The sequence below is a fragment of the Callithrix jacchus genome, chromosome 2 (genome assembly GCF_049354715.1).
Source record: "Callithrix jacchus isolate 240 chromosome 2, calJac240_pri, whole genome shotgun sequence".
Taxonomy (NCBI): domain Eukaryota; kingdom Metazoa; phylum Chordata; class Mammalia; order Primates; family Cebidae; genus Callithrix; species Callithrix jacchus.
Window position 1 is genome coordinate 58,863,922 of NC_133503.1, and position 13,722 is coordinate 58,877,643.

A 13,722-nucleotide genomic window follows, 5' to 3' on the forward strand; every position below is an offset into this window, starting at 1 on the left:
GTTGATAATTTTTATTATAAATGTGTGTTGGATTTTGCCAAATACATTTTTTGCACAGATTGATAAGATTATATCATTTTTATTTTTATTTTTGCCTGTTAATCTGATGAATTGCATCATTTGATTTTCCTTTTCTTATCTTTTTTTTTTTTTTTATTAAGATGGAGTCTCACTCTGTCACCCAGGCTGGAGTGCAATGGCACTATCTGGGCTCACTGCAACCTTCATCTGCTGGGTTCAAGCAATTCTCCTGCCTCAGCCTCCTGAGTAGCTGGGATTACAGGTTCATGCCACCACACATGGCTAATTTTTGTATTTTTAGTAGAGATGGGGTTTCACCATGTTGGTCAGGCTGGTCTTGAACTCCTGACCTTGTGATCTGCCCACCTCAGCCTCCCAAAGTGCTGGGATTACAGGTGTGAGCCATCACGCCTGGCCACATTATCTGATTTTTCAGTGCTCAACCAATGTCACACAGTTGGTATGAATCTCACTTGTTCTTGGTGTATAATTATTTTTATACATTGTTGGATTATATTTGTTTATATTTAGTGGAGGATTTTTGCCTATATGTTCATGAGAGACATTGGTCTGTAGTGGGTTTTTAAAACTTGTCTTTAACAAATTTGATATCCAGATAGAGCCAGTTTCAGAGGATTGGAAGGTGTTTCATCCTCTTCTATGTTTTGGAAGAAATTGTGTAAAATTGATGCTGCTCCTTTAAATGTTTGGTAGAATTCTCCAGTAAAACCATCTAGTCTGGGAGATTTCTTTTGGGGAAACTTTTAAATTATGAATTCAATCTCTATAATGGTCCTAGGACTGTTCAAATGATCTATTTCATCTTGGTTGAATTTTGATGGCTTTTGTTTTAAAGAATTGGTCCATATATTCTAAGATGTGAAACTCATGAGAGTAAAGTTATTATAGTATTTTCTGATTATCCTTTTAATGACCACAGAATCTGTAGTGATGTCCTCTGTATTATCTCTGATATTGGTGATTTGTGTTTTCTTTTTCTTTTTGTCAGTCTTGGTAGAGGTTTATCAATTTTACTGATTTTTCAAATAATCAATTTATGTTTGTTGATTTTCTCTGTTGTTTACCTGTTTTCAATTTCATTAATTTCTGTCCTTTATCATTTCCTTCTTTCTGCCAGCTTCTCATTTATTTTGCTCTTCTTTCTCTAGTTTCCTGAGGCAAAAACTTAGACGATTGATTTGAGATGTGTTCTCTTTTCTAATGTTAAGTATTTGGTACTATAAATTTCCCTCTGAGTACTGCTTTATACCACAACTTTTGATACATTTTTATTTTCACTTATTCTGTGAGTTTATGTTTTTCACCAAATTACTTATTCAGATCCTCAGTTGGTCCTGTTCTCTTTCTGAAAATCAGATGGGTCTTTTATCATTGTTCCACTGGTTCCTGAAGCTCTGTTCATTTTTCCTCCCTCTGTTTCCTCCTCCCTCCCTCCCTCCCTCCTTCTCTGTGGCTCATATTGGGCACATTCTACTGCTGTTTCATCAGCTTCACTGGCTCTGTCCTCTGCCATCTTCACTTTACTACTGAGTCCACCTGGGGAGTTTTGTTTCTGTGTTTGTAATTTTTAGCTCTGTGTTCTTTCGGATAATTGCTGTGTCTTTGCTGAGGTCTTCTACTTCATTTGTTTCTGGAGAGTGTGTCACTGTCATGGTGCCTTGTGGCAACAGCCCTGGCCTCCTGGTTATATCCTCAGCCTCAAGCTGGTCCTGGCATTGGTGTTACTCATTGTCTTTTCTCACTAATGTGTGTGTCTTCTGTTGGTGTGATGAGCTGCTTTTGTTTGCATTCTGGGCATTTGGGCCCTGTTTAGAGACTCTGAGTCTTTATTTTTCTAGACCACCACCCTGTAGGTTGGTTCCGGGTCCTGGCTGATGTCATGGGCTGTGGTTCCTGACATGTTTACTCATTGGTCTGGGTGGTGCCATCTGGGTGCCTTTGGTTGATGTGATGCTGGAGGAGTTTCCCCTGGTGCTTCCCAAGGGTCCGGGGGTTTCCCAAGCCGAGTGGTGGCTCTAGGTGGGGAATGAGTTTCTGCCCTATGGCTGCTTCCTGTGCCAAGCCAGCATGCTGTGGGATTCCCCTACTGATGCCACCATATCTCTTGGTGGGGAAGAGAGTCTCAAGCCCACAGGGACCAAGAGGCTTTCCAGGTATTGTTTGCTGTGCTGAGCCCCCTGCTCTAGGCCCTTGTTGCACCTGGTAGGCAAGGGGAATAGGGCTCCCTGCCACCTTCTCTTGCTAGACTGGGAGTCAGGAAATGCTGGGCCTGGGTTTCCTCCTTGTTGTCACTGGGTCATCTGTCCCACCTGGGCTCTGACCACTTGCACCCTTTGGAATTCTCCATCCACTGCCCTTGCACTTTCCTGGATTTATAGCAGGGCTTAGTGGGAGGAGCCTGGAGAAACAAGTCTTGTCCTGCATCTGGCATCTCCTGATGTCTCTTTTTAGGCAAGACCCTGAGTAGGTCCCTTCACAGTGCCTCAGCGTCCCCTCCTGTGGGCATCCCCACTCCCCTCTGGGTGGTTCTGAACCAGTGTTCATGAGCAGTTCATCAGTCTACACAGCTCCTCTCTGGATGGTTCTGAACCCGTGATCATGACTGGCTCACCAGTCTACACAGCTCCCGTCTGGGGGGTTCTGAACCGGTGCTGGTGAGTGGCTCGCTGGTCTACACAGCACACATGCGGGCTTGAGGGGCTACTGCCAGGGCAATGCTATCAGGATCTCCACACCTCACACACTGGCTCTGCTGGCCAAAGCCCTGGACCCACAAGAAGGTTCTTGAGGGCCGGGAGGGAGGGAAACCAAGACAGCTCCAAGTTGATGGGAGGTGGGACAAAGGGGAGGCTCACTCTGAGCTGAGGGCAGGGGCCTCTTGCTGCCTCAGGGGATCCAGCAGCCACCCCCAGCTCCCCCAAGCTGTGAGCAGCTCTCTTTAGCGCTGACCTGGCCAGATCCACAGGGACACTGCCTCTTTGGATTTGCTCAGCAGGGTGAGTGACCCGGCTGCGGGTTTGCAAAGCTGACATCCCATGGGTCACTGTCATCAGTGGGACCTGGAGATGAAAAGGGGCAGGCAGGTGAATTTCCCTCTCTGCCTCTTCCGGGGAGGGGGCTTGGGATTGTCCCGTGTGGCTGATAATTAGTACATCTGGCCCAGGAGCTCACCACTTGCTGTTTGCTCCTGGCCCCTCCCCTCCCTCCCTCTGTCTGCTGTCTGGCTACACCTGCACTAAGGCTTCACTCAGCAGGAGGCTTTGCTGGGGATCTCTTTTCCAGACCAGGCCCCTTGTCTGCTGCTCACAGTGTGCACATGGAGGATCCTGGGAGCAGAAGCTGCCTCCCCCACTTCCCCTCCCGCACAAGTGCCTGTTATAAGCTGAGTTATGTCTCCCCAAATCCACGTGAGAAGTCCGAACCTCCGGGGCCTCAGTGTGTGGCCGTATTTGGAAGCAGGGTTGTTGCAGCTGTCTAGATGAGGTCACAGGAATAGGGTGGACCCAGCGACCTTACAAGGGGAAATTTGCAGAGTGGAGTGCCCGAGGAGGGAAGAGTGGCCAGAGCCCAGGGTCCCGCTGACCTGGGGGTGGGCAGTTTTGGGAGCTCCTTGCCAGGGTCCTGCTGACCTGGTGTGGGCTGTCGGGGGGGCACCTGGGGAGCTCCTCCATAGGGTCCCACTGACCTGGGCGTGGGCCATGCAGGGGGGCCACCTGGGCAGCTCCTTGCCTGCCTGGAAACCACCCAGAGGCTGGCACCTGCCACAGCCTCCTCTCCCCACACCTCCCTCTCCAATTCCCGGAAGTTCCTGTGGCTCTGTGCTCAGCTCCTTCCTGCTGAGCCACACTTTCCTACAATGCTTATCTCAGCCCAGGGTCCGAGATGGCAGGACACTGGCCCTCGCCCAGGCCACTCCCCCCAGAGAGAGGCCCCCAGCAGGAGCCACCCCCACCCACTTCCTCTCCTCCCCTGCCCAGGTCACATCCCGAAGAGAGGGGCTCCCAGCAGGAGCCACCCCCACCCGCTTCCTCCTCTCCCAGGCCCAGGCGGGTCACCAGACAATGCGCCTTCCCCTCAGGCTGGGCTGGGTCCTTGAGGCCATCGCCCTTGGGCAGGGGAGAACACCTCCTAGGTGTTGAGTAGCGCCTCCAATGCATGCCCTGCACCCGGCTGGCCCCAGTCTCTGGTCTGCTGTGAGCCAGCGCCATGACACACTTTACAGATCAGGAAACCCAAGTGCAGGCGGCTCAGCCCTCAAGGCTGAAGTGAGCACTTCTGGGGCAGCCCCACCCCGGGTGCCACGTGGGGCCCTTACCCTCGCCTCCCGGTCTCCAGGGGGCCTGAGTGGGTGCTGTAGTTACACCCACTTCACAGAGGAGTGGACGAGGCTCAGAGAAGCGCATGGAGGTGCCAGCGTGGGGCGGGTGTCCTGGGGGTGCCCCCTCCACTCTGGGAAGCTGCAGAAGAGTTTGGGACAAGAGGTCCCGCTCTGGGTTTGAGTGGGCAGGACTTGGACAGCTGTGGAGCTGTGAAAGCAGGAAGGCCGAGCAGTGCCTGGCCATCCACAGCCAAGGTCCTCCGAGCCCTGGGCCCTTCCCGGACCTGCTGCCCAGAGTCCTGCACCTGAGGAGCTGCACCCGAGCCCCCCTGGTCCTGGGCCAGTCTTGTCTTCCAGGCAGCGCAGCTTGCAGTGTCCAGAGGCAGCCTCGGGGCAGTGGCCTTGGTCAGTTGGACCCGGACCCACCCAGTACTTTGTGATGAAGGAGTTCTCCATGTGGCCACTGCCTCAGAGTGGGGACGGGCCTTGGGTCAGACCCTGGTGCCCAGAAGGGGGAGGCTGTCATGTGGGCATGGTCCAGCCCAGGCTCGATCGGCCTAGCTGGGTGACCAGGGCCCTTCCTTGCTCTCAGCCTTGGGGTTGTACTCTGCTAGGTAGGCATCCTCGATTCTCTATCTTAGGACTGTGTGGGGGTCTATTGAGATAGGTGCAGACGGCCACCTCCACACCCTCAGCCCTGGGATGCCATGCACTGGGACTGTGCTTGTGGGCTCCTGGGACACGTGAGTCACTGCAGTTGGCCAGGTTCAGGAGCTGGCACCACTGGTGTCTTGCAGGGACTTGTGGCTGTCCCCAACACCAGCGTCCTGTCTCTCTCACTCAGTTGCACCTCATGGGCTTTTTCTTGAATGAAAAATAAATGAATGATGAAGACAATTGCTGCTACTTATTGTTTTCTGTGTTCTGAGCAGTGAGGATTTCCTGGTTTCCTTTTCCCAGTGATGTAGGAAGTGGGCATTAGTATATTCCCATTTCATAGATAAGAAAACTGAGGCCTGGCCAGGCATGGTGGCTCAAACCCATAATCTCAGTACTTCAGGAGACCAAAGCAGGAGGATCGCTTCAGTCCAGGAGCGTAAGGGCAGCCTGGGCAACACAGGAAGATCTGTCTCTACAAAATATAAAAACATTAGCTGGGCATGGTTGTGCATGCCTGTGGTCCCAGCTACTCAGTAGGCTGAGCCAGGAGGATCATTTGAGACCAGGGGTTCCAGGTGAAAGAATAAGAAAACTGAAGCCCCATGAAGGTGAGTCCCTGGCCCAAGGCCATAGGGCTGTGAGCGGGGAGCTGGGTTCATAGCCCAGGGTCTCATCGAGATGGATGTGAGCAGCTCTAACTTCTGGGGTTTTGCCCATTGCCCAATGCCAGGACCACATCCACACCTGGCAGGCAGGAAGGGGCAGGTCTTTACTACTGTGGACAGTTACCTTTCCCTGGCCTGACTGAGCCTGCGGAGATTCTCTCCTGCCGCTTCCTGAGGCTCTGGTCAGCCGGCAGGAGGGTCAGGCTGGGGTGGGTGGAGTTCAGACAGAAGCCTCAGGCCTGGGCTGAGCCCAGGAGAGGGAGGAGCCCCAGCCACGTGCCCAGCCCCGCTCTTTTGTGCCGGGCCTTGGACTTGCTGTTGTCACTGAGCTGAGGGGGGCACCTGGAGTGTGGCTGGGTTGGAGGTGGCCTTGCTAGGCCTGGGTGAGGCTGGGTTGGGGGTGCTAAGTCAACCTTACTTCCAGCCCCCCACCTCCTCTCTGCAGAGGCTGGCTACTTGCTCCAGGGGTCTAGGCTGCCCTGGTCAGCCCATCTGTTTCCTGCTCCTTGGAGAAAGCCATCTCACCGTGGACCCCTGGAGCAGAAGCCCCTCATGGCCTTCCCCTACAGCCCTTCTGTGCCAAGCCAGTTCCCTGCCCTGAGGGTGGGAGAGGGTGGGGCTGCCTGGGGGCCTCCTGCTGACCCTCTTCAGCAAGCCCCCACCCATTCCCTTCCCTGCACTGTCCCAGTCTCCCTGGCTGCTTTGTCCTCTGCCACATTCAGGAGGAGCCGGCTCTGGGCCGTCAGTGATGATTTAGTTTCCTGATGTGGGACCAGTGACAACAGCGGCCTCTCTCATGGGCACAGGGGACCATACGCTTTCTCTGTCCAAGACCCTGGCCTCAAGGTCCTCTGCCTTCCTGAAAACGGGGCTGGGATCTTTACTCTGTGTCACAGAGGAGGAAACTGAGGCCCAGGGAGGCGAAAGCCATGCTGAAGGCTCAAATGGATTGTAGGGCACCCTGGGTGTGTCCTCCAGGAGCTCCTGCCACACCCGCCAGCCTTACATCTCAGGGCCTGGGTCTCGGGCCTCAGAAACCCCCACTTCAGGTAAGGTTGATGGATCCAGCAAAGACACCAACCCAGAGACACCCAGCCATGAGCTCACCCCGGTGCCTGCTCTCCTACTGGGGAGCACACACCCCCATCTCCACCCCACCGTCTGGCGGTTCCCTTGGGGTCCAGCTTGTGTCTCAGGTCCTCCGGCTGCAGAAATGCCCCTCTGTCCCCACAGGCTAGCCTGGGCTAGTCATGGAGCAGACATCAGACCACAAGCCCGAGTTGCAGTGCACAGGCCCAGACCTGCCTCGAGGACAGAACAGGAGATGGCAGAGCATGGACCTGAAGCCAGGAATCCCAGAACAGTTGTATTGGGGGACGGGGTGGGCAGGGGCCTGCACAGGGCTGTGAGTAGGGGGCTGAGGAGAGGCTCCCTGTGGCTGCATGTCTCAACTTGCGTGGTGGATGTTTCTCCAGCCCCAGCAAGCCGACGCCCGCCTGAAGCCTTCCTGCCATGCGCAACCCTCACCCGGCACCCCTGTCCTGCAGCTCCTCCATCCTGCCCTCCCCTCCTTCCATTTCCAGCAGGAGAGAAAGCAAAACGTCTTCCTGCATAGCCACTGGTCAGGTAGTCTGCCTCCAGGGTGCCACAGCAGGGGCTCCTCACTCCTGGGGGTCTTCCAGAGCCACTTCAGGAGGGGATGGGCTTGCCCTCTTGGGGGTCTGTCTTTTTCTCCATCCTCACATCCTCTTCCTCTCCTGCCATGCTGGCCATGCACATCCATTCCATTGCATCTCTGTGCAGAGTTCCCATGCCCTGCCTGTCCGTCCTCCCTCCTCCCCACCCTTCCAGGCCCTGTGTAAATGCCACTTCCTTTGGGAAGATGTTGGGACTTGAGTTGGCAGCCAGTGGGAGCCATGGACGGCTCTTAAGAAGGGAAGTGCTATCAGCGGTGCATGATGTGGGGTCAGGAAAGGAAGGGTGGAAGCCAGAAGTCCCACTCCCTCTTCCCTGATGGACACCGCCTTGCGGGTCCCAGTGTTGGCCATGCACTGCCTCCATGACCCGTCTTTGGGGATGCCCCTTCCTCCTCTCCTCTCTGGGCCAGGACCCTCCCCATGCCCTTTCGTTCCCCCCCCCCCCAGCTGCTTTTTTTCCCACGGCCTGAGGAAGTGATTTCCATGGTCTGGGCACTGGGACAGTCAGTGAACTGAAGATGACCTTCACCGTTTTAAGTCCCTGCAGTATCTCTAAGGCTCTATCTCTTCCAGCTCTGCAGCCATGTCTTTTCAGGAGCATCTGTCCTGGGTGTGGACTCACAGGCCCTGCTGCTTCCTGGGGCTTCCAGTGCCTTCCTGCTGCTCCAGTGTGCAGTCCTGAGTCTCCCCATCTGTGAGACCTCCGAGCTCTGCTCATCCCCCTCCCTGGATGCCCGAGGTGCAGCCTGAGGGCCCCGTGCGGCCTTCAAAGTCCCGAGCAGGCTCAAGTATTATGCCCGGGTTCCAAGTTTCCGAGCCATGGGCCTCACAGACCACAGGGTTGGAATCCCAGCAAATCTTTGACCAAAATGCTGCTTGGGTGTGGATCACTGGGGGTCAGAGAGGTGGAGTAGCCCACCCAGGACATGAAGCTGTGATGGGCAGCTGGGCGGTGAGAGGCAGGCCTAAGGGCAGAAGGGCTTGTCTCACGTGGCTTTGTTCTCAGCAGCTGGCTCTGTCCCCAGGTGAGAACCTGGCTTTCTCCAGCTGCTTCAGAGATGCTGGGGCAAAGGCTGCCTCTGAGCCTGGGATCTCCCAGCTGGTCAGGTGATGGCGTAGGTGCAGACATGAAGACTTTGCCAGATGTCTTACCACTGTGTGCCCCTGTAAGCTCCACACCTCTGGGCTCACTTAGCAGCCTGGACTTGGGTTTCCTCCATCAGAAGGGGCTCCTGCCATGAAGGCTGGGCTGGGCTGCTGTGGGCCTCACGTGACCCCCGGCATCTCCCACCACTCATCTTCGCACCCATTTTTCTTCCCATCCCGTATGTGTTCCAACTGCAACAAGGCTGTCCTTGTCCTTGCCTCTGTAGAATGAGTGACTCTGGGTGGAGACAGTGACTCTGAGACCCACAGGAGAGATTCACTTCGTTTGGGGCAGAGGGATGGCGAGGAGCAAGCAGGGCGGGGCAGGGCTCCGTCGCCAGCAGGTCCAGCTCCGCTGAGCATCATTTCCCAGCCTGAGAGCAGGAGGAGAGAGGCGGCCGCTGTGTGGGAGCAGGGTGAGGTGTGAGGCCTGGCATGCAGCCATCGTGTTTCTGAGGCTGAGTTTGTGAGAAGCACCCCAGGCCCCAGTGTGAGATTTTCCTCTGGGAAGCAGCAGCTGGTTCCACTGGGAAGCAGGCATTCCATGGAGACAGGCCTTTTAAGGGGAAAGAAGAATCTCTGAGGCCTCCCAACTTGAGAGGGGGTCTCCCTGCCCGGCTGTTCCCTGGGAGAGGGAGAGAAACACGGCTGCCTCGGCTCATTCATTCACCAACTCCCTCAATTCATGCCTCTGGCGTCATCATGTAACAGAGGCCACGTTCTTAAAACTTCAGACACTGTCAGTCGGAACTATTTTTCTGAACTCTTTCCCTCCATTCCTTCCTTCCCTTCCTCCTTCCCTTCCTCCCTCCCTCACCCCTCTACCTTCCATCCTCCCTCCCTTCCCTCTGTCTCTTTCTCCCTCTTTCTCCCTCTTTCTCCTTCTTTCTTTCCTTTCTTCCTCCCTTCTTTCCTCCCTTCCTCCCTTCTTTCCTTCCTTCCTTCCTCCCTTCCTTCCTTCCTTCCCTCCTCTCTCCCTGCCTCCCTCCTCCCCAGTCTCCATCCTCCCTCCCTTCCTTTCCTCTGTCTCTTCCTCTTTCTCCATCTTTCTTTCCTTCCTTCCTCCCTCCCTTCTTTCTTTTCCTTTGCCTCTCTCTCCCTCTCTCCTTCCTCCTTTTCTTCCCTCCTCCCTTCCTTCCTTCCTCCCTCCTTTCTTTCCTCCCTCCCTCCTCCCTTCCTTCTTTCCTTCCTTCCTTTCTTCCTCCCTCCCTCCCTTACTCCCCCTCCCTCCCTCCTTCCCTTCTTTCCTTCTTCCCTCCCTCCCATCCTTCCCTCCTTCCTTCCCCCCTCCCCCCTCCTTCCCCCATCCCTCCCTCCCTCCTCCCTTTCTCCCTCCCTCCTTCCTTCCTTTCTTCATCTCTCCCCTCTTCTCTGTCTCTCTTTCTTCTTTTCTTCCTTTATGTTCTTTTGGTAAAGTGTGTTCACGAGTCCCAGACCCTCTTAGGAGATAAAGGGGTAAGGGTGCATGGAGCAGACTCCATGGCCCAGGGCCCCCCTGCGGGGCTTCTCCAAGTCTGGACTTTACTTTAAACCCTCCCGACTTTCCCTTGCTGTCAGCTGCAGGTGTGGTGTAGGGTTCTGTGGCCTCTGTGTTCAGGCTTTGCTCCCTGTACACTTGTTTCAAAGTCTGATGAAGCTTCGTGGTGGGGAACCAGGCTCCAGGCATCCGATGCCCGGATAGGCGGTTGGCCACATTACTAGTGCCAAACTCAGATCAAAGGCGGGTGGAATGGGTCGGCCCGGCCCAGCCTCGGGTCCCCACAATAAAGCCCAGGCCCGTGATCACTGAGCACAAAAGGCCTGGGTGATGCAGCCTTTACTTTCACGGGGAAGGCCTCAGATAAAGGGATGGAGCATTCTTGGGGCCACTGTCCCACCACAGAACCGCTTGTCACACATGAAACAGCAGATTAAGAATTTCCTTTTCTATTTTTGCTGCAAAATTTGCACTGGAAAGGGCTTGGTTTGGAAACACTCTCCCCTGTGAGCTGCTTGGCTGTAGATGAAAGGGGCGTCCAGCCTGCGGTCCGGCCTGGTGGCGGGGTTGGGGGGGGCACTCGCAGCCTCCGAGGCCTCCGCCGTGTGACAGCGATAAGGGATCAGAAACCTATTATCGCTGTTTTAATTACGCTGGTTAACCATTAAAAACGGTGGCCGAGGTGGGGGCCTGGGGTGACTTGCTGACTTGAAGAATGGTTTCTGGCTCTGTTAGTGCTTCTGGAATCCTTACTCCTAAGCCCCAAAATTGGCGGCTGGGTTCGGAGGAAGCTGGGAGCTGGTCTGGCCTCTGTGCCCTAGGGAGAAGAGAGATGGAGAGGTCTGTTATGAGCTGGGGGTGCCCGCGCGGTGTCTGGCATTTTCTGGGGCTGACCGGTGGTCAAAGACGGCTTGTTAGGGCCGCATGTGGAGACGCTGCTTCTGCGGATGAGGAGGCATTCTCGGGGAGGGAATAGGGCTTGCTGGAGGCCTCGCAGTGGGGAAGGGATGGGGGGGTCTCTGCCCACTCTCCAAGAGCTCAGCACAGAGTCTGGGGTGAGAGGCATTGGCTGCTGCTTGGCCTTGGACTACAACCTCAGTCATGGTTGCCCTTGGAATATTTCTTTCTTTCATTGGAGGTGAGGAGTTGGGGAGTGTGTTAGGGTCTCAATCTGTCATCCAGGATGGGGTACAGTGGTGCAATCATGACTCACTGCAGCCTCAAAATCCTGGGCTCAAGTGATCCTCCTGCCTCAGCCTCCCAAGCATCTGGAACTACATGTGTGCTCCACCACACCCAGCTAATTTTTACATTTGTTACAGAGGCAGGGGCTCGCCATGTTGGCCAGGTTGGTCATAAAGTCCTGGGCTCAAACCATCCTCCCGCCTCAGCCTCCCAAAATGCTGGGATTACAGGTGTGAGCAGCTGTACCTGGCCTCACTTGGGTCATTTCTGAGCTCACTGATGCTCAGGCCCGTGAAGACGGCTGTACTGAGTACAGCTCGCCCACTTTCTCCAGAGCCTGGTGTTCCAGCTGCCCGAGCTCACGCAGGGAATGCAGGGTGCAGAGTCGCTTTACTGGGGTCCCGTCCAGGCCCGACATCTGCTGTGTGTGTGGCTGGGCAGGCTCAGGTCCCTTCTGCACGGGGTGGATGCGATCCTACCTCAGGGCTGTCAGTGGGGAGGCAGTGAAGGGCCACCCCTATAGTGGGAAGGCCTGGTCCATGATAGCTCCCTGTAGGCTATGCCATATCAGAGCCTGTGCTGCAGCAGGAGGCTGTCGCTGAAGGCACCCTGGCTCCTAATGCAGTCCAAGACATGGATTCCGCTCTGTCGCTGGTCATCCCTTCTTGCCTGGCTGGCGGGGCTGTTCCTTCACAGTCTCAAAGGCATCTGGGCCCCTGAGGCTTGACCTGGGTCTTCCAGGAAGGAGCAGAGGGAGGGTCATCCCCACCAGGAAGGAGGAGAGCAGGGGTTACTCCGTACCAGAAAGAAGGAGAGGGAGGGTCTCCCATCATCATGGAGGAGGATGGGGGTCACCCACCACCACCCCACCTCTGCATTCTGGTAACAGGGCTCAAAACTGAGGCTCCAGGGAAGGGAGGGGAGCCTCCATGCAGAGGGGCAACCTCCCCAGGAGACCAGACGTCATGATGTGCAGCTCTGGGAATTGGCTTAGTAGTGATCCTCTGAGGTCCATGTGCCCATTTCACAGGGGAGGAAACTGAGGCTCATCCGACTGAGCCACCCAGAGAATAAGGGACTTGTGGTTTCAACTGAGCTGTTGGCCTTGGCACTTTGTCTTCCAGACACTGGAAGGAAGAGTGTGGGTGACTCAGAGGACACAGGGGACAGGGAGAACTCAGTGCCCTTGACCTTTGCTCCCAGAGGATTCACTCTCCAAGAGAGGCTCCCAAACCTCTAACAGACCCTGTGTAGTCACCTGCCCCCGGTAATACCAGTCGTTCTGACATCTTGTGTTTTTTTGGGCGCCTACTGTGTGCTGGCCCCTTTGGGTGTGTTGGGTGCCTACTGTGTGCTGGACCCTTTGGGTGTGTTGGGTGCTTACTGTGTTCTGGGCTGTTTGGGTGTGTTGGGTACCTACTGTGTGCTGGGCCCTTTGGGTGTGTTGGGCACCACCTGTGTGCTGGGCCCTTTGGGTGTGTTGGATGCCTACTGTGTGCTGAACCCTTTGGGTGTGTTGGGCACCTACTGTGTGCTGGGCCCTTTGGGTGTGTTGGATGCCTATTGTGTGCTGGGCCCTTTGGGTGTGTTGGATGCCTACTGTGTGCTGGGTCCTTTGGGTATGTTGGGCACCTACTGTGTGCTGGGCCCTTTGGGTGTGTTGGGTGCCTACTGTGTGCTGGGCCCTTTGGGTGTGTTGAGCGCCTACTATGCGCTGGGCCCTTTGGGTGTGCTGGGCCCTTTGGGTGTGTTGAGCGCATACTGTGTGTTGGGCCCTTTGGGTGTGTTGGATGCCTACTGCGTGCTGGGCCCTTTGGGTGTGTTGGGTGCCTACTGTGTGCTGGGCCCTTTGGGTGTGTTGGGCGCCTCTGTGTGCTGGGCCCTTTGGGTGTGTTGAGTGCCTACTATGCACTGGACCCTTTGGGTGTGCTGGATGCCTACTGTGCATTGGGCCCTTTGGGTGTGTTGGATGCCTACTGTGTGCCGGGCCCTTTGGGTATGCTGGACGCCTACTATGTGCTAGGCCCTTTGGGTGTGTTGAGCGCCTATGGTGTGCTGGACCCTTTGGGTGTGTTGGGCGCCTACTGTGTGCTGGACCCTCTGGGTGTGTTGGGCGCCTACTGTGTGCTGGGCCCTTTGGGTATACTGGACACCCAGTACTGTGTACTGGGTTCATCAGGTGTTGGAAGAAGTGAAAGGTTCAGTGCTTGCCCTCTAGGAAATGAGTGTTCATTTGGGGAAACAAAGGCCACTGGAGGGAAATGGAAGCATGGCCCTGAGCAGACGCCTTTCATGTCTGAGGTGGGTCCTCATGCACCCACAGCCTCGTGTTCACACGGATGCGTGTAATGAGCTGCCTTGGGTTTTATGAGATAACAGTCTGCACCTGACAGCCATGACCAGGAGGCGGCAACGAAGCCGGCAGGGTCAGCCTGGAATGAGGTAATATACCCTGACGCATGAGTCGTGGTTAGAGGTCAAATCCCCCAGGGCCTTCTGGAAGAACTGAGAATGTCTCTGGGCATTTTCCTG